Here is a 19,179-nt window from a genome sequence, read left to right as displayed (position 1 = left end):
GAAAGTGATTAAGCAGCTGACATATCCTGATGAAGATTCGGACCATAAAGCAGACATGTGACACATCCCAAGGTCAAGGAATATAACTGAATCTGAAGGAACTGCTGAAATATCCTTTCACTCCTGTGCCTTACAGTATCGGGACTGCAGACGTTTTCCCAGCAAAGACAGACGAGTCAAAGACCTGACCAAGGATCTCAAGGATGCGAATGTCCCTCTTGCCAATGCATCTCTTGTGATCCATGAAGGCAATAACCTGTTTTATTTTACTTTACTACTTGAATGACATTCCCAGTAACTTCAGCCACATTAGCCAGAAAGTGTTCGATAAAATGTCGAAAACCGGCGATGTTGTGTTCAGCACAGACAACTATGTTGTTAAGTCGTGGGGATAAACTTCATTGTCAAGGGAGAAACCTTCTGATGGGAAACAGTTCCTAACTAATGATATGAACAAGCTGATCATTCTTCTTTAGCAACTCTGGAGCCAAGATTCTTGTGACAACAAACTTCAAAGTAAACAAGTGACAGTCCTATGTGAAACCTTGCACACATACTCACCTCTGATGATGTTCTGAGAACACGGAATACAGAAAGACCAATCCTCAAATCCTCCCATGAAGAGACAGATTCTATCTTTTCTTGTGAATGCGCCAGGAACCAGAACTACAAGTATATCAGAGTAAAGAGCCCAGATACTGCCATTTTGTTCATCATCCTCCATTGTGCACAGTAGATTAAGAACATGAACATTTCTTTGACACCAGAACTGGTTACAAGAAAAGGTTGATTGATGTCGGGGAACTCGCTCTGTCTCATGCTCAGCAAGACTGTACTACATTGATGGCACTGCATGTATACACCGGTTGTGATACTACGAGTGCCTTCAAGCGACATTGGAAGGTAAAACGACTGAAAATTCTGTCACCTCTTGTCAGATTGGGGGAAACTTGGCATGCACCCATCAACCTTATGACTTTACATGCACTTCTGATTACTTCATTAATTCAAACGATCTTATCTTCATTTCTGTGGCAAATTTAAGTTAAATACCACTAGCTTGATGCCTGTAATTGTTTGTGTATGTTTGCATAAAATAAAAAGTATGGACAATGTGAGTGATCCATTTGGGGCGAATAACAAAATAAAGCTCCATTAACTAAAAGTTAACATTTTTCACGTTACACATACGTCTTCTCCAGATACAATACAATATGTGATGTGGAAGTTAGTCATATTACGTGTTGTGTCCCAACATTCTGCAGGCAACTGTTGCCTCTTCCACTCCGAACCCTGTAGAGCAGACTCTACCCCACTGCCCGTCATAGTACAGCTCCAGCACTCCCTCCCCTGCCGTGTTATTGGTGGAGACAAGTCTTGTCGCTGTAGACTCTGTCATCATACGAAACCAAACTTACACAATATCTGACTTAACAATCTTATTTTTTAATTGCACGCAATGTTAATAATATAAAGTAAGTGACACATAGAACAAAATACAGTAAGTTGTTATACATCTATATTTGATGAGAAGATGGCGTTAAACCGAGACTACGATCCATGGCCCGGTGTCCATTTCCCTGTCTGGCTCTAGACATGTAACTTCTGCTACCTGTGACGTTTTGTCTGTTTAAAAAGGGTCATCATTATCTCTGGTTGCAAACATACCCTCAGCAAATGAAAAACATTCGACACCAACAGCTTGCACTGGGGTTACAGTTGTGCCGGCCCCATCACATGGAACCAGTAAATAAAGACCATGAGATTACAATTCAAAACGTCAACGCAACCTAGCTGTAGAGAGAGATACCATTGGGCGTAAAAGACAAAACAGTGATGTAAAGTATATAGATGGATCACTAAAAATCCAATCCAACGATCAGTATCATGAGCAATTATCCAAAGCATACCTTCAGGAAATGAAAAACACTGGACACCAACAGCTTCAGAATCACCACAGTCATCAATCCCCCATGGTCTGTGCTCGCAGTCTTTCAGATCTGTATTCAGCATCGTGCACTTCACGTCATCCAACCACATTGATATGGAACTTTTTGTATCGATTACCTTTCCAGCTCTGTAAATGAAGCATCACAAGAAGACTTGTGTATTACAGAAAACAAGTGTATGAACTAAATGTTAATATTAATAATGGTGTAGTGCGATGAATAATTTAATAATATTTGAAAAATCTCCTCATGGAAGGCCTTCTCCTTTTCCATATATATATGTTTTCTTAAGGTCAAAGGATGCGAATGTTATTATTTTGTATGTGCGTGCGTGCGTGCGTGCGTGCGTGCGTCTGTGCCTGTTGAAACTTTTGAACTACAACTTACTGGTACCCCAGAGCCCTGCACACAACTGAAGCTTCTACTTGGCCGAAACTGTCATCACACACCGTGCCCCATCTACCGGAGTGGTACACCTGTAGAAGTCCTTTTCGGTACGCTGGTGTCAACTTTACCGTCACCTCATCTACACAGAGTGTAATATTCACTTTTACTCACAAACATTTATCATTATCAGTGAAACGTCGGCATTTTCATATCTTCACAAAAGATTCACATGGCGATAAAACAAGGCCGATTGTTTCATAATTTATCATTACATATAATTGTATTTAAAAAAAAATTACCAGTGCAACGTTGAGTATAATCTTACTCACTTTTAATATAAAAAAAACATATGTAGATGTTTTAGTGTGTTGCTTGTGACTGAGGTTAAAATCTGCTTTGTATTCCAATTATATAATCATGTCAGCTTGATGTGAGAGGAAAGCCCAAAGTGATGCAAGTCTTAGACGTTTACCACTCTGGTGAAACCCATGAGCAAGGGTGTGGTGCTAACAAACCTATTAACCTAAGCGAGCGAACAGGTATTCGAACTCACAATCATAGATTCTGGCATGCCCAAAGAGGCGCAACTCTGCAGAGTGTATTGTTGCAGCAGCCTCACCTGGGACCATTAAGAATAGAACATTGCTTCAAGGAACAGGAAGGTCTGAATTACACTATTTGAGTCGTTTGAAATTAAAGTGCAAATTAGGTCGGCTTTCATCCAAATAATATGTAGACATAACACGACCATCAGTTCTGGATCTGGATAATATAAGTGACACTTTTTGTCAGAACTAAACAACATAACTCACATGTGTACAACAATACAGGAAAAAGATATTCGAGATATGTAAGGATTTGACAAACAGTTTGTATTTAGCACGCACTGAAAGAGGTACTTGTGTCTGATGTATACTTTCGTTCTAATCGCCAGGCAACTCAGTACAATTACAATCTCATTAAAATCAGATCTAAGTTCTCGCTACCGCTAAACAAAGATCTGAAGACATCCAATTAGGGGTCACGTCAGAACGACCTTTCAACCGATCAATTAGAGCGTCGCTTACCAGATTAGGAAAGTGACAGTCGGAATGTGATTTCTAATCATGCAACCTCGAAAACTTTAACATGGGGTATTCCGAACGATAGTTTCGCGTTTAACGACTGAATCCATACAATGTTTTTGTTCAGGTTTCAAATTTGTAATCGAGAATTTGTCAAAATATGTTTCGAAGCGTAATCGCCAATTTGAAATTAGTGGAGTAAAGCATGAGAAAGCTGCCTTCTGATTGGTCATTCGATTGGTCGGTCTGACGTGACTCGTAATGGGATGTCCTCAGATCTTTGTTTAGCAGTAGCGAGAACTAAGGTCTGATTTTAATGATATTGGTGTAATTAGGGAATCGTCGTCTGACATATGTATCCACAAAATGAAATTTGAGTGGGCAGACAAGTTAAGTTTTGTTTGAAAGGTATTATTCTGGGAAAGTTACCCGCCAAGCTTCGTTCCCACTTTTCAATATCTAATGATAAAGTCAAGAGAGCAATAGTATTTAACAGTGTCACCATTATTCGGTTTACCTTCTCACTGCATCTGAACCAGGTACACTCATATAACACTACCTAAGTAGTATAATGAATTGCATCCCCAGATAAGAAGGAAATAACCTGTCATTGAAAGATTCAATAAAAGCAACAAAACCCTTCACCTTGCCACAGGAAATCTCTGCTGAAAGCCCAGTTGATGTACGATATAATGAGCATGTGTTTATAAATCACTATCAGATTTTGATTATAACAAGTCGAACACCTTTTATCATCAAAACCTGATAGTGATTTATAAACACAAATGTAAGCGTATGCTGCCCCACTGGTGGCAACTGTCACAAACACATGCAATGACAAGTCATTTGTTCACCTGAAAGACACGGGGAGCATATGGTATCAAAATAGCTAAGTCCATTATATTTGTCATTGAGGCGCCCTCCGCCTGTCCATCATAAAACGTTTCGAAAGCTTTAAGGAGGCCTTGAAAGATGTAACTTTGATCAAGCAACCTTTCAGCAAGCGTCACATGACGCTACTTGAAATTTTCTAGAGAGAATCTCGATCGTGACTCAAAAGTTGTGAAACGTAACGCACGTGTCCATATTAGTGTATAAAGCAAACTTTGGAAACGATGATTGCAAATGTTAGGTACCTTAGTTTTGAATGACTACACATCGAACAATGAACTTTAGGGAAGCTTTAATGTATTCATGCCAACTCACTTTCATCACATATGATACCAACATCTTCATGGTGTTCACAGTCGTGGGTTCCCCAGCCCCTGTGTGAACAATGATTCAGAGATGATTCAGTACCATTGCAGTTCAGGTTATCAAGCCGGATATTCCCACTTCCAAATCCAAAGCTGGAAATCCACTTCGGTGTCATTCCAGTTTCACTGTCAATGGAAATGGAAGGTTTCGCTGAATGTGTTATATATTTCAAAGTCATATCGAATAACATATTAGCTATACTGACCCTATTAACTTTGAGCCGTCACTATCAAGTACAATAGACTGAAACGACTGCAGAAACTAAAACTGACTTGTCTCATTTCTTTGGCAATTGTTTTCATCATGTTGCGTGTATCCACGGAAACACGATACGGTTAAGCATATGATTGAGAATACTGTTTACTGTACGTGAAAAAAGTCAGTTACAGTTATTGTCACCAAAGACAACGCATGTATATTATGAAACTATTTTTTGGCAACCGCAAACACAACAGAGAGTACCATCCCTTTCTTGCCCATGATATAGTCGGAAATGTACAATCGACTTGCAGAGATTTCTATTGGTTTTGTCACTTTCTTGTTATTGATGAATAAGTAGGTTTCATCCAAAAGGATATATGACGCGGTCTTTCAACACATGTTATGCTTGATTTACAGATACTTGTACTGAAGATTACTTTAACATTTAAAATACAAATATTCTTTTTTAACAAAAATTAAACTCTCATGTAAAACTTTACATGGAACATTTGAAAAGAAAATTAATGCATACCTTACTTTGTTAAGGAAGTAATAGATTGATAGTATCACAACAAAAGATGCAAAACATATATCAAGCACACAATCAAGTTTACACAGCACAAAGACAAAATAATATCTTTGCATATATCGATCGCAAAGGCCTTACTATCGTCCCAGTTGTCTGCAGGCCACGATAGCGTCCTGTCGCCCAAAGTCATCATCACAAACTGTTCCCCATGAACCGTTATAGTACACCTCAAGTCTGCCAACACCGTTATTCAGCGGCGATACCAGTCGGATACTAAGGCCCACAGCTACGAAAACAAAGACAGGACATGAATTATAAGCCTTACTTGAATTAGTCGCGAAGAGTACTTCATCAATACTAAAGGTTATGTCTTCTGGATTTACTACATGTATGTCATAAGTGACAGTGTAAACTAGTTCCATTATATCTTAATTTCTTGTTGAAAATCTTATTATATTGTACCCTTATTTCTCGCCTGTGTATGTTTCTGAGGAAAACTTAAACGTTATGTAAAATAGTCTTAGGTCATGTGGACGGAACAAGCGCATTTTCCATTTGCGAAGTGAGATCGTTCATTGTTGGGCCAAATTAGATCGATCGAATTGAGAGAGACCGAGAACGACAGAGCCAGGTGTGAACCAGAGTGAGTGAGGGTGTTGGGCTGGGAACAGTGGATACACCATGAACTACCTGTATTTTGATGATGTATATTTGATTTGGTGCTCCTCGAATAACTATGCTTCGTTGTTCTTAAATGATTCAATATACTTTTCATTCGCCTTGTATTAATAAGAACATTTTTAAATACATTTCTGAACTTATGTAATAACACCAGTACTGTTACTGAAATTATTAGTAAGACTGACTGTCATATTCATGCACTTATAGTAGTTGTTACTTTACTGCACAGTAGAAACATTGTTTCAAGGTATGTTAGCATTTTCAATCACAACTGTTCATATGTTTGTAATGCTGGACAAATTATCAATACTAGAACAATTACCATATTTCGAGATGGCTGACTTATACAGTGATAGGGAACTTTTAAAAAACTTTCGAAACAGTGACGCTATTTTAAAAAAAAGTGTCCCCGTGAAGATCCATTGCTGGTCGTAAAAGGCGACCAAATTGGGCAACCCATTTGCCGTGGGTTGAGCCCTGTGTCGGTGGAGGAGGGGAGTCTGGTTGTTGAGGGCACTGGTTCCAGGAACTGTGTCTTTGTTAAACACACTACTTTGACCCAAACTTTACCGAAAGGGTGGAAGCATGGGCCGGTTTCAATCAATCGGCTGGTCATGATCAGACTGAGCCCTGTGCGTTACCATTCTAATTCTTACTTTTGCACATACATGTATTTTACTTTTCACAAATGTATTGCTTAGTATGTATAACACAATTATTGAAATATTATATTGCCGAGAGTCCTATGCCACAAGGCGACGGCTCATGGGCCAATCTGGTAATGCTGACCGCTTAGTTCTGACTCTAAATTATTGTTAGGGGCAGAACCAGCTTGGCAGTAAATTTAGTAGACGAATATTCATGTCACATTTGCTGGAGTATGACACCCCTGTAGCCCTGGAGTTTTGCATTTTGGATATCCAATGCAATAAAACACCATCCTTGTAGACACTCGGTTGTGGGTGGGGAGAAGAGGTGCAGATTCCATTTTATCTCATTATGTCTATGAAATACTCTAGTTCAAAAAGAAAATACTAAGATACAAGCCCTTCAGATCACCAACCCTTAAAATTAAACCCGTTTGCCATTCCAAGGGCCATCAATGGTTGTAGCAAAGGAGAAAATGTCTCCCGCCTCCTTTATGGCTCCATACTAGTGGAGTGTGCAGGAGACAGCAATCTCTAAACTTGTTATCAATCAGCCACTTTGCAAATGTGGAGGTCGAGGTCGGCACACAGAACACTGAACTCGTGTCGAGGCATCGTGAGAGACAGAGCCTGATGTCTGTATGACATTAGTGAAGACGAGATTGTGACTGAACTGGCAAAACAAGGTGTAACAGCTGTCAAGCGTTTCACAAGAAAACAAGATGACCATATCATCAAGACTAACACTTATCTCGTTACCTTTTCCCTTTAAAAAAATATGAACCAAAGTAGACACAATTTATGGACTGACAGTCTTGCTTGACAACGGTATAAGGATCTATACCGAAACGTCGCCTTTACGGTATTAAAGAAGTTGTTATTCATAAATTGTGTCTACTTTGTCATCCGTCAACTTCTAAGTAATGCCTATAAAACAATTCAACATCTGTCACAGCTGGGTATCTTCACATCGAAATGGAGGTTTATGTACCAAACCTACATTGATGCTACAAATGTCAACAATTTAAACACGGTGCTAAGATCTGCACTTTCAGTACAATCTGTGTCCGCTGCAATGGGTCACATGAGAGTACTGAGCGCACACCCTCCATAACATGTCATAAATTATGCCAATTTCAAGGGGGAGCACTTGGCCTCAACTGAACTTTGGCCAGCATTTCTTCTTCAATCACAAATATTAGACATCAAACACACATGTCTTTTCATGAAGGTAAACAATTAGTTCAGTCACAATCTCCAGATACCCCAGCTAAATATTACGCAGCAGCAATAACTGTCACTCCTGTTGTCAAAGCAGACAAAGTATCTGTAGGACGCCAAACAACCATCTCTTGGGTTGAGACATGGGAGAAGACCTCCCTCCCGGTCAAGATCCCGAATATAACCACCATGACCAGTTCATCATGTAGTGGAATTGCAGATGACTAAAGAACAATTCTAATGATTTGCAGGTATCGACACATGATTTAAAGCCATCAGCCTCTTGTTTACAAGAAACATACTTTAGAAATACAGATCTCCTCAACATTAGAAAATATGATTCCTGTCATATTTTTTTCACCTCCAGGGGCCAATGCCCCTCTACAAGCTATTGCAGTTCGTATTCACCATGCACATTGTGTGTACTCTGTGCTCTCTTTGCATTCCTCCATCTTCATATGTTCAGCAAACCTATCTTCAAGCTCTTTGATCAGCTTCCTAAGCCCTGAACCAGCATGGCCGATATAAATGGCCATTATCCACTGGTGATCGCTGGTGATCATACCAGCAGTAAAGGCAAGATTCTAAAGGATTTTATTTCCAACAATGCTTTATGCCTTTTTAATGACGATTCAAAAACATATTTACATCCTGGTACAGGCACATACTCTTCTTTGGATTTGTCTGTTACTAATTCCAACCTGCTGAATGAATATAAGTGGTCCGTCCACGATGACCTCTGTGGAAGTAACAACTTTTCAACCATTCTAAACCCCATTACCCCATCTCATGTTTCTCCAACATCTCGATGGAACTTTATTAAAGCTAACTTGCCTCTATATGACATTCTCTAAAAACCAGAGGTGGATTTTACATTTTTTACTTATCTACAAATATATCTTTACAGATGGATCCAAGGATGGTGATGCAGTTGCCAGCGACACTGTCATTGGATCCAGGACTATATCATCCAGAATACCAGATAACTGATCCATTTTTACAGCCGAATAAGAAGCCATATTAACAGCACTAGAACAACCAAGGCATAAACAATATCTTCCGACGCTTTTTCATGTCTTCAAGCAATTGCAAATCAGTCTTACAAGCATCCACTTTTAATCAAAATTCTTGAATTATGTAATGAAATTGCTACTGGCCAATAGGTCATCGTTATTTTCCTGATTACCAAGCCCATGTTGGCATCATTGGTAATATAATGGCTGATGCTGCAGCTAAAGCAGCACTCAACAAATCTGTGACACCACTTGCAAGCCCGATATTGGATCACATATCCGAGATCTGATGCAAAAGAAGTGGGACATCCAAGTAAGTATTAATAAATTACATTACATTAAACCAAATATTCGTTACACCTACTAGGGTTATCAGTCCAGATTTGAAGATGTCATTTTACGTCGATGTCGTATTGGCCATTCTCGTTACACTTATAATTATTTGTTGAAAGGTGAGGATCCTCCGTTCTGCATCCCTTGTGATTGGAGAATCACAGTCAAGCATGTTGATTTTTCCATCACAAGGGATACTTATTTCAAATCATTATGACCTTTTTGTTGGAATAAGTTCTCATTTAATTATCGTTGTTTTAATAAATATATTGAACTTAAGTAACTTGATAAGTTTTGAAATGTGTAGATAGTTCTTTTTATAATATGGGTAATCTTTAATTTGTAACTTTGATGGTTAGTGGCTGTGTCCTCAAAGGGGGTTGTAGTACTGTTTAATTATTGTCCCCATAAGAGGATATGTAAGAGCACATCCTTAAATGTACCTTTATTTATGCCACAGTTTTGCACGCAGTATCTTTGTTATATTAATTGATGGCTAAATTCCGTATTGTTAAGTAAATGTTTAGTTTTTAGTAACACCCATCATAAACAGGAAACATGCACAGCAATGACAGCTGGCGTCATTAATAATCCGTAGGGTTGACCTGAGAGCTTTCGGGTAGATAACAGTTATACATCATTATTGGAGAAGTGTGTGTATATATCGACTGAGTACTCGCCGTTATGGATGTCTACTTGGGATGTACATGTTATTATGCTGCTGTTGTTGACACTTCCTGGTAGAGGCGTCTACAGTTAAACCAGTTAAAGTAGTCCACAAGGATATACACTGTAATGGGATGTGATTGTGTCACTCTCAATATAAGACGCAATATTCAAACCTTCATATCTGGAGATCCTAATACTCATTTGCTAAACGATTCTGGTTTAAAAGGAAAATGTTATTGCACACTGTCATTGCATCTACACATGTCTGAACCATGCCTGGTGTTAATACTAAGACAGCTGATGTGTGATAAACAATACATGGCATAAATACTGACATCCCTGATGTGTGTATAACAATATATGACACGAATACTGATACTGCTGATGTGTGATTAACCATATATGGTATGAATACTGACACCACTGCTGTGTGATTATCGAAGCATTGTATGTATCCTGATACCGCTGATGTGATTAACTATATCTGGTAGGAATACTGACACCACTGATGTGTGATAAACAATGTGTTCAATAGCCCCGTGGGATTCTGGGTTAGAATATGTCCCAAGCAACCAAGACTTTAAGTAATTGGACCGAAGCACGTCGAATTGTGAAAGATGACTCAACAAACATAGGTCAATCATATTATATGTCACACATGCCTAAAAGTAATATGTAAATAGGTGTGACTCAACAGACATATATATTTAAGACAAGGTCATGTGAATTTGTTTCTCACATTATAAAGTGCAAGTCTATTACGAAAGCATGATACTAAGTTTGTTCTGATGAATAAAAACAAACGTAACATACCACAGACAAGGAGTGCAGCCAGACACACCAAACGAGACCACATCCCCTTCGCCATGTTGGCTGTGACATGACCGGGGCCAAGTAAAATCAGGATGTCCTATGGTGAATTAGTGCATGACTTCTCTGCATGTAGTTAGTAGCATTCAGATAATGAATACATTTCAGTTCGTTCAGGAAGATAATACACCATCCTGGCCTTTGTCATGCAACTTCCGGTGTTTACTGAGGGTTTATGTCGTGCATATGGAGAATCTCACCCGAGTGTCTTTTGATATCAAATATATCAACGAGTTTTGATATATTTCATATCAAAAGACACGAGGGTGAGATTATATTTATCACCCAACATCATTCTTCCAACCTTTTCAGTTTGTAGACAGTAATTGACCTTTTTCATACTTTCGCCATCTTGGATCTAAAACGAGGCTTGGAGAGCATAGCTCCATGCAGTGTGAGTCGCATCAGCTCATAGGGAACAGACAGCATGTTGTGCATTTCACCGATGGACATTTCAAACAAACAAAAAATGGTATCTTCTGTATCTAATACAGAAGATATTTCACATTAAATCATGAGGTCCAACTAAAATATGCCTGTAATACACTGGAATTAGCATTTTGCTGTCAGGATTCCGGAAGTGAATCGAAAGGTGCATTTCGAGATACGTATTTCAGAAATAGATTGTTTTATCATAACCTCGTCGGCATATAGGTACAATTTGACAGTACATTCAATGACAGAAGTTTTGTATCGTAAATAAACTGCATAACATAAAACACGTCAGTGTGCTTTTGCAAAATTGCTCAGTCAATGCATGGCCTGGCGAAGTCTAGATCAAGATCGAGATCATGTTTATTTCACGTTTCATAGTGGTGTTTGCTGCACAACGCACTATCGTTTTGCCATGTGTCCAGCAGACACTTTTTCTGATATAATTTTACAATGTTAATTATGAAAATAATTCGTATGTCAAAATAAATATTCAGAAGGGGCGATAACTCTATTCAGTGTGTACAATGACAGATGATACTTTACTTGTTCTTCAAACATCACTTACTTAACTGATTATTGCCGATTGAGATTGCACCGTGCACGACAAAAGTAATAATGTGTGAACTGTTTAAAATAAGTTAAAAGGAAACTAAAAATTGATATATGTAAATAATGCATGAAATTGAAGAAATATAAGAATTGATACAACTACCAACTTCTTGAACACCCTCACCTAATCCTGTATGATGATAGGTAATTGTATATCAAAAGGAAGCTACTAATACATTTATCCTGAATAGTTTGAAAATGTCTTGATCAGATACGAGTACAAATAAAATAACAAAAGATTAAAAGGAATCAACTTCAATTGGTAATCAAGCCAAGATAAAATATATGTATCGGTACAAATTATGTTGATGGAACAATCTGGATTTCTCATATTTAACAAAGAAAAACAAAACAAAATTTTCAAAACTTAACATGGACTGGGTGTCTTTGTCAGTCAAAAGCACTTGATTAAATTCCAGGAGAAAATAATTTTCTTGCTTGTTAACAAATGGTACAATGTGCTTTTTCAGTGTCTGATAAATATTGGCCATGTTGTTTTGTGAGTGAATAAGGCTTTTCACTTCCTCGTCCTATTTAAGTAAAATGTGACAGGAAGCACATTTGTTGATTAAATGAATATGGCTTTCCGCTTCCTCGTCCTTTGACAGGACGCACATTGTAACCAACCCAGAAAGGTCCTCCAGACATCCATCACCGGATACAAGTACTTCATTGTGTTGACAAAGAAAATATAAGACTTGAATTTATTTTGTCAAATGCAATGTTTATCTCTTCATGTGGTTTACTTAAGTTGATATCTTGACTTGAAAATATTAACTTTGTCAGATCATAAGATGAGATATTATATTGTCCAAAAAGACAAAGGGATTGGGCACTTATTACCGCCTTCTCCCTATATACAGTTATACATAATATTGCATTATGTAAATAAACAATTTACAGTTGAAGCTTCACATTGTGGAAACATAGTGCGCAATATATATACAGTGCTCATATGAAGGATATGTACAATGTGATGGAAAGTGAAGACAGTGTGCATCTCATATATATCCTAATATTATACATTTTAGTGTTGAATATATATTTAACAATATTAATGATTAACAGTTTGGAAACAATAATATGCTAGCTACTGAATCTGTTAGTCGTTTCTATAAATTTGTGTACAGACAAGAATATTTTTGTATTCAGAAAAACATCTACGTTTGGATCACCAAAAAGAATACTGTGTAGAGTTTTTTGTCCTCCAAGATTATCAATAGCTGTCAGTAATATCTCCCTAAAATCATCATATAAGGTACATTCGAAGAAGAAATGGAATGAATTTTCACAAGGAGCATGCTATACACGGAGCATGAGATAAATTCATGCTATCATCGTTATTTGACATGGAAAACAAATTTCATCTATGTATTTATATTTTTTTATTTTTCTCGTTTTGATTGAATTATAAAAAATATCAAAATGATCACACCACTTGACTAAACTAAAGTTCTAAAGATTGTTATCAATAGTAAAATATTACATCATAACAATATAATTATTGCAAAATGACACAGGAAGCACAACTGTATTCTTACATATAAATTGATATGATTAATAATCAATAATACATGATAATTGCTTGCACAAAAGAAATCTTTTTGTTTTAAAAGTGTCAAAACATGTTTGTGGACATAAAACCAGATGGGTTTCACAATTAAACAAAGGGAATAAATAAGTTATGATTGCAATACGCATGGGAATTAAAAATAATTATGTTTATACTTTAAGTTTTTAGTAATGTCAATATCAATTTATTCATTTGAAATATTTCAATACAAACTGTTGAAGAGTTATCTGTTTCTGTAAATTATATAAAGATCACATGTAGATTGAACATTTACTGGACATAAATTAGTTGGGTTTTTGTTCATTTCATGACATGATTAAATTGGTACAGTAAAGTAAATATCATTTTGGTAGAAATATTAATTGTTACCAAAATTGCAGATCAAACTGTACTTTACTTCAAATATTCTACACACCCTTCCCGTCTGTTCAGCTACCATAAACTGCACTGGGAGTTACCAGGTGGTCATGGATATTTTAAATTGAAATCACAACAAAACGTCCAGACTCAAATTTATATCGGTAAGGAGACCAGATAACAGTAGAATAGTTTGTCAATGATAAGAATAAGAATAATGTTCAATACTTACGATAAATGTACCGAGATGGTGAAATTGTTACAGTTTGTCCGGATTGCGCGCCTTGTTGACATCTCCATGTGTTTCATGTGCTATCTGGCCTTCACCTTCTGCTCTCCAAGCCTCGCTTTCCAACCGGAAGTAGCGAAGAGTGAAAAAGGTCAATATGCAGTGTCTTAAGTGTAAAAGTACTGCTAACATCTTCAGTAGCAGAGCCATTAGTGATGTCATTTGATTGTGACGTCATTTAACCAATGACGTCACAATGGTCTGCAATGGTCTGCATCACCCAAGCGATATCTCCTGTGGGAGCAAGTTTGGGTGAAAAAGGTTACTATTCGATAGTGATTTATGAACACATGCTCATGACATGGTCGGAATCGTACAATTGACTCTGCTTTATGCAGAGATTTCTATCGTGCTCTTTGTGCTCATAGAAAACAATTGATTAAACAGGAGCAAGCAGGAATCAGATCTGGATTTTAAAGTAAAGATTTGTATGCTCCAATTTTGTGACGTCCTCTTTCGTTTTTGGGGGGTTATTGGTATTGACCTGAATGAACTCTGCTAATCTTTTGTACTGAATACTCAATGCTCAATGACAGAATAAAGTTCACGTCAGCACTTATTTTTCTTTTTTAATCTTTATAATAAACTGTGCCCCTACTGACATGGGTATTACATACTTCATAACAACCTGTACCCCCTACTGACATGGGCATTATATACTTCATAACAACCTGTGCCCCTGCTGACATGGGTATAATGTCCTTCATAACAACCTGTGCCCCTACTGACATGGGTATAATGTCCTTCATAACAACCTGTGCCCCTACTGACATGGGTATTATATACTTCATAACAACTTGTACCCCTACTGACATGGGTATTATATACTTCATAACAACCTGTACCCCTACTGACATGGGTATTATATACTTCATAACAATCTGTGCCCCTACTGACATGGGTATTATATACCTCGTAACAATCTGTAGCCCTACTGACATGGGTATTATATACTTCATAACAATCTGTGCCCCTACTGACATGGGTATAATGTCCTTCATAACAACCTGTGCCCCTACTGACATGGGTATTATATACTTCATAACAACCTGTACCCCTACTGACATGGGTATTATATACTTCATAACAATCTGTACCCCTACTGACATGGGTATAATGTCCTTCATAACAACCTGTGCCCCTACTGACATGGGTATTATATACTTCATAACAACCTGTACCCCTACTGACATGGGTATTATATACTTCATAACAACCTGTACCCCTACTGACATGGGTATTATATACTTCATAACAACCTGTACCCCTACTGACATGGGTATCATATACTTCATTACAAACTGTGCCCCTACTGACATGGGTATTATAAACTTCATAACAGTGAGTGAGTGAGTGAGTGAGTATGGTGTTACGCCGCTTTTAGCAATATTCCAGCAATATCACGGCGGGGGACACCAGAAATGGGCTTCACACATTTTACCCATGTCGGGAATCGAACCCAGGTCTTCGGCGCGACGAGCGAACGCTTTAACCACTAGGCTACCCGACCGCCCGTACTTCATAACAACCTGTGCCCCTACTGACATGGGTATTATATACTTCGTAACAACCTGTGCCCCTACTGACATGGGTATTGTATACTTCATAACAACCTGTGCCCCTACTGACATGGGTGTTATATACTTCATAACAACTTTTGCCCCTACTGACATGGGTATTTTATACTTCATAACAACCTGTACCCCTACAGACATAGGTATTATATACTTCATAACAACTTGTACCCCTACTGACATGGGTATTATATACTTCATAACAACCTGTACCCCTACTGACATGGGTGTTATATACTTCATAACAACCTGTGCCCCTACTGACATGGGTATTATATACTTCGTAACAACCTGTGCCCCTACTGACATGGGCATTGTATACTTCATAACAACCTGGACCCCTATTGACATGGGTATTATATACTTCGTAACAATCTGTGCCCCTACTGACATGAGCATTATATACTTCATAACAACCTGTGCCCCTACTGACATGGGTATCATACACTTCATAACAACCTGTACCCCTACTGACATGGGTATTATATGCTTCATAACAATCTGTACCCCTGCTGACATAGGTATTATAGGTTTAATAGTAACATGTACCTCCACTGAAGTATGTCTTTACAAACAATGTAATAACCGTAATTTGTGAACTATTTGTTCTCTGATAACCTCTTAAAAGCATCTGCATTGTACCTCCATGGCATAACATGTCATACCTGGATAAACTTTACCTAATATAGTTCCAGATCGTTGGATTCGAACCCACATACCGCGTGTCATTTCGTTAGTGTGTAGGAAAATGTACAAGCTTTTGGATAACAACTAATGTTTCATTGCATTAGCGACGTTTTGATGTATATTCTTACACCCTTCTCAAGCTCCAGTACAACCAAGTCATAAGAGGTATACATGCATGAAATGTTGTGATAAGCGGCAGATTAATAATAACAACAACAGGTACTTGATAACAAATAACACAGTGATATTTGGAAGAGGCAAGATGTACATTAAGAATTAAGGGTTACGTTGTTGTTATAAGCCTGATAGTTCTTATCCTTACAGTTGTACGTTTTCTGATTTACTCACCGTATTCAAGAATGTCAGTCAAACCCTTCGTTAGTGACTCGAACATTTTGATGTCATCCTTTGCAAATATTAGACATATTTCCTTAGAATATGTAATACTGTTGTTGTTGCTTTTGCTCGATATTTAAAATTTATTCTTGATTTGTTCTGACATTTGTTATCCTTGTTTGGCGGTATCTAAGTCAGATAAATCGCTCCTCCTCGGGGATGCTTGGGACTGTGAGACCAGGGGAAAGGGTCACCCTAAGTCATACTTTCCCTTGCCTTTTTTCCCAGGTCTTACAATCGCAAGCATAACCGAGGGGTCGTGTCATATCCAAGAAATAAATACGTAGCACTGTTTAAGGCAGTCTGTGCATTTACTGATCTGAAGGCTGTCGTTGGTTCTGTTGATGGGTGGGAAAATTGGTTGGGAAGTATGAAATTAAAAAGCGTTTTTAAATACGTTATTAAAAAGATATTTATCAAATGTAAGTAAAAGTGGCAAAAGTCTTTCAATATTAATAAAAAAAATCTACAATTTAGATTAGCAAGTCTGTATTCAACCCAATATTGTTCCCATGACGTCAAGGTAAACCGTTGGGGTTTGGAACGTTTCTGTTGTTGGTCAGCATTTAGGAGATTAGTCAGTTGTTCGAACCTAACCAGCCTGATTGTGTTAGTTGTGCAGAGTTGGGTTTGTCAAGGAGATGCTATCGACTATATGTACAGGGTGTTGAGAGGATCAGCAACCCTGAAGAGTCCTTTGATTAAATGAAGTCGGCTGGCTTGAAACGTGAAACAGAACTTCAAGGTTTTTTGTTTGCTGCTCAGGACCAGTCACTTCCCACTCGAAACCGACAATATGTGATTTTGCATCAAAATGGAAATGTAATATGTAGATTATGCAATCAATGTAACGTTACTGTCCAGTGGATGCTCAGCTTTGGCACAAACACAGATTCTTAAGCGACATGATTGAATGGCTTGATTCTTTATACCGTCTACGCCATGATTGTGGTTTTGACACATGTAACGACCCAGAATATGTAGAGGGCGTCATGGGAAATGATAAATACAAAATTCTTTTCGAAAGGCTCGTACACAGCTTCAGGCCTATTCAGGCCAACAAACCTGATCTTATTTTTTTTTATAAATCTAATGAAAGCATTTGTGTCATTGTATTTTCTGTCCCTTTTGACACCAATGTGATTGACAAGGATCAGGAAATACAGGCAAATATGCAGACCTTGATTCTGAAATGTCATCCCAAGAAACAACTTGTCCGACTCCCATTTCTCGGTGCCAGAGCAGCTCTTCCTTGGAGAAGGCCCTGTCTGGGCTGCGTGTAGAGGGCACTGACCTGATGTCGAGCCTAAACCAGCCTGATTGTGCAATCACACAAACCCTCACACAACGAGACATGCACGGAGGCACGCACGCACGTCGCTATGCAGTAATCTTGAAAGCGACGTTAAAACCCATTTCACAGATTAAACTTGAAGAAATAACCTGAAATAGAAAACCGAGCTTGATAGACCGTTACGAGACAAATTGTACAAAATCACAATTCCCAAACTAAAAAGGACCTATCATATATAGGACTGATTTTATTCTTTATGTTGACAATCTGTATGTCATTTTTATATAGCCATGCAAAAATGCTACTAAGTATCATTCAACATATCTGTGGGAATTCTGGGTAAAAACAAACGGCCCAAGGAAGCTATACTTCCCGTAAGAGGTGATAAAATGGATCGGTGGACAAGCTCGGTTACATCGTTGATTGCATGTCATCGTATCCCGATTTCGTGGATTGATGTTGATGATGATTATCATTATTAGTCTGGAACTACACTCTTTGATTCAAAGGGTTACGAAAATATAATATTGTCTAAACAATGCATGATGGCCGCTACATTAGTACTGCAGTACTTTCAGCTTGAGTGAACTCAATCAGACAATCCTGGTGTGAATGTGTCCCAAGCCACAGATGTTATCATAAGAGGCAACTAACTGAATCTGATGGTAAGGTTTTGTGATTTGGATGACTGTCATTTTACATGAATCGAGACAGCTTGAGATGTTATTTATGCAATTAAACATTGGTGTGTCTGGTCCAACACGATTATGTAAACACAGTAATGATAAAGCTGCAAATGTGTGTCAACAACAAATAAAACTGAAGAGTTACATTGGGGTTACATGAAGCGCATGTCACACATATATCTATCTGGACGTTAATTTAAAGTACCGACGTTTACTACAATATCTGAAAAACTATTGGACCTACTCCAGTCAAAGTTGGTATGAGATTATCAAACAGTCATACATAATTGGATATTATATTTAAAGACAATCGGTGCATGAATAAAAAATCTGTCTATTTAGCTATCACTATAGTTCATCAACAAACAGACCTGTTCGTCGCAGGTGGAACGAGCATTCATTGTAACAGCCATCTGCATTTTGCTACCCCTGAGTCACAGGGCCATATGACACTGTTG

The 19,179-nt window shown here is 38.0% G+C and overlaps 1 pseudogene; it reads right to left on the bottom strand.

Moving 5' to 3' along the window:
* The window catches only part of LOC139457356 (uncharacterized), a 42,879-nt pseudogene extending 32,060 nt beyond the window's left edge, over nucleotides 1–10,819 (bottom strand).
* Nucleotides 10,820–19,179: the final 8,360 nt, after the last annotated feature.

This window comes from Haliotis cracherodii, unplaced genomic scaffold, assembly GCF_022045235.1.
Source record: "Haliotis cracherodii isolate W230 unplaced genomic scaffold, xgHalCrac1.p SCAF_12, whole genome shotgun sequence".
NCBI lineage: Eukaryota > Metazoa > Mollusca > Gastropoda > Lepetellida > Haliotidae > Haliotis > Haliotis cracherodii.
The sequence above is the reverse complement of the archived record's forward strand: the minus strand, read 5'-3'. Positions and strand labels throughout refer to the sequence as shown.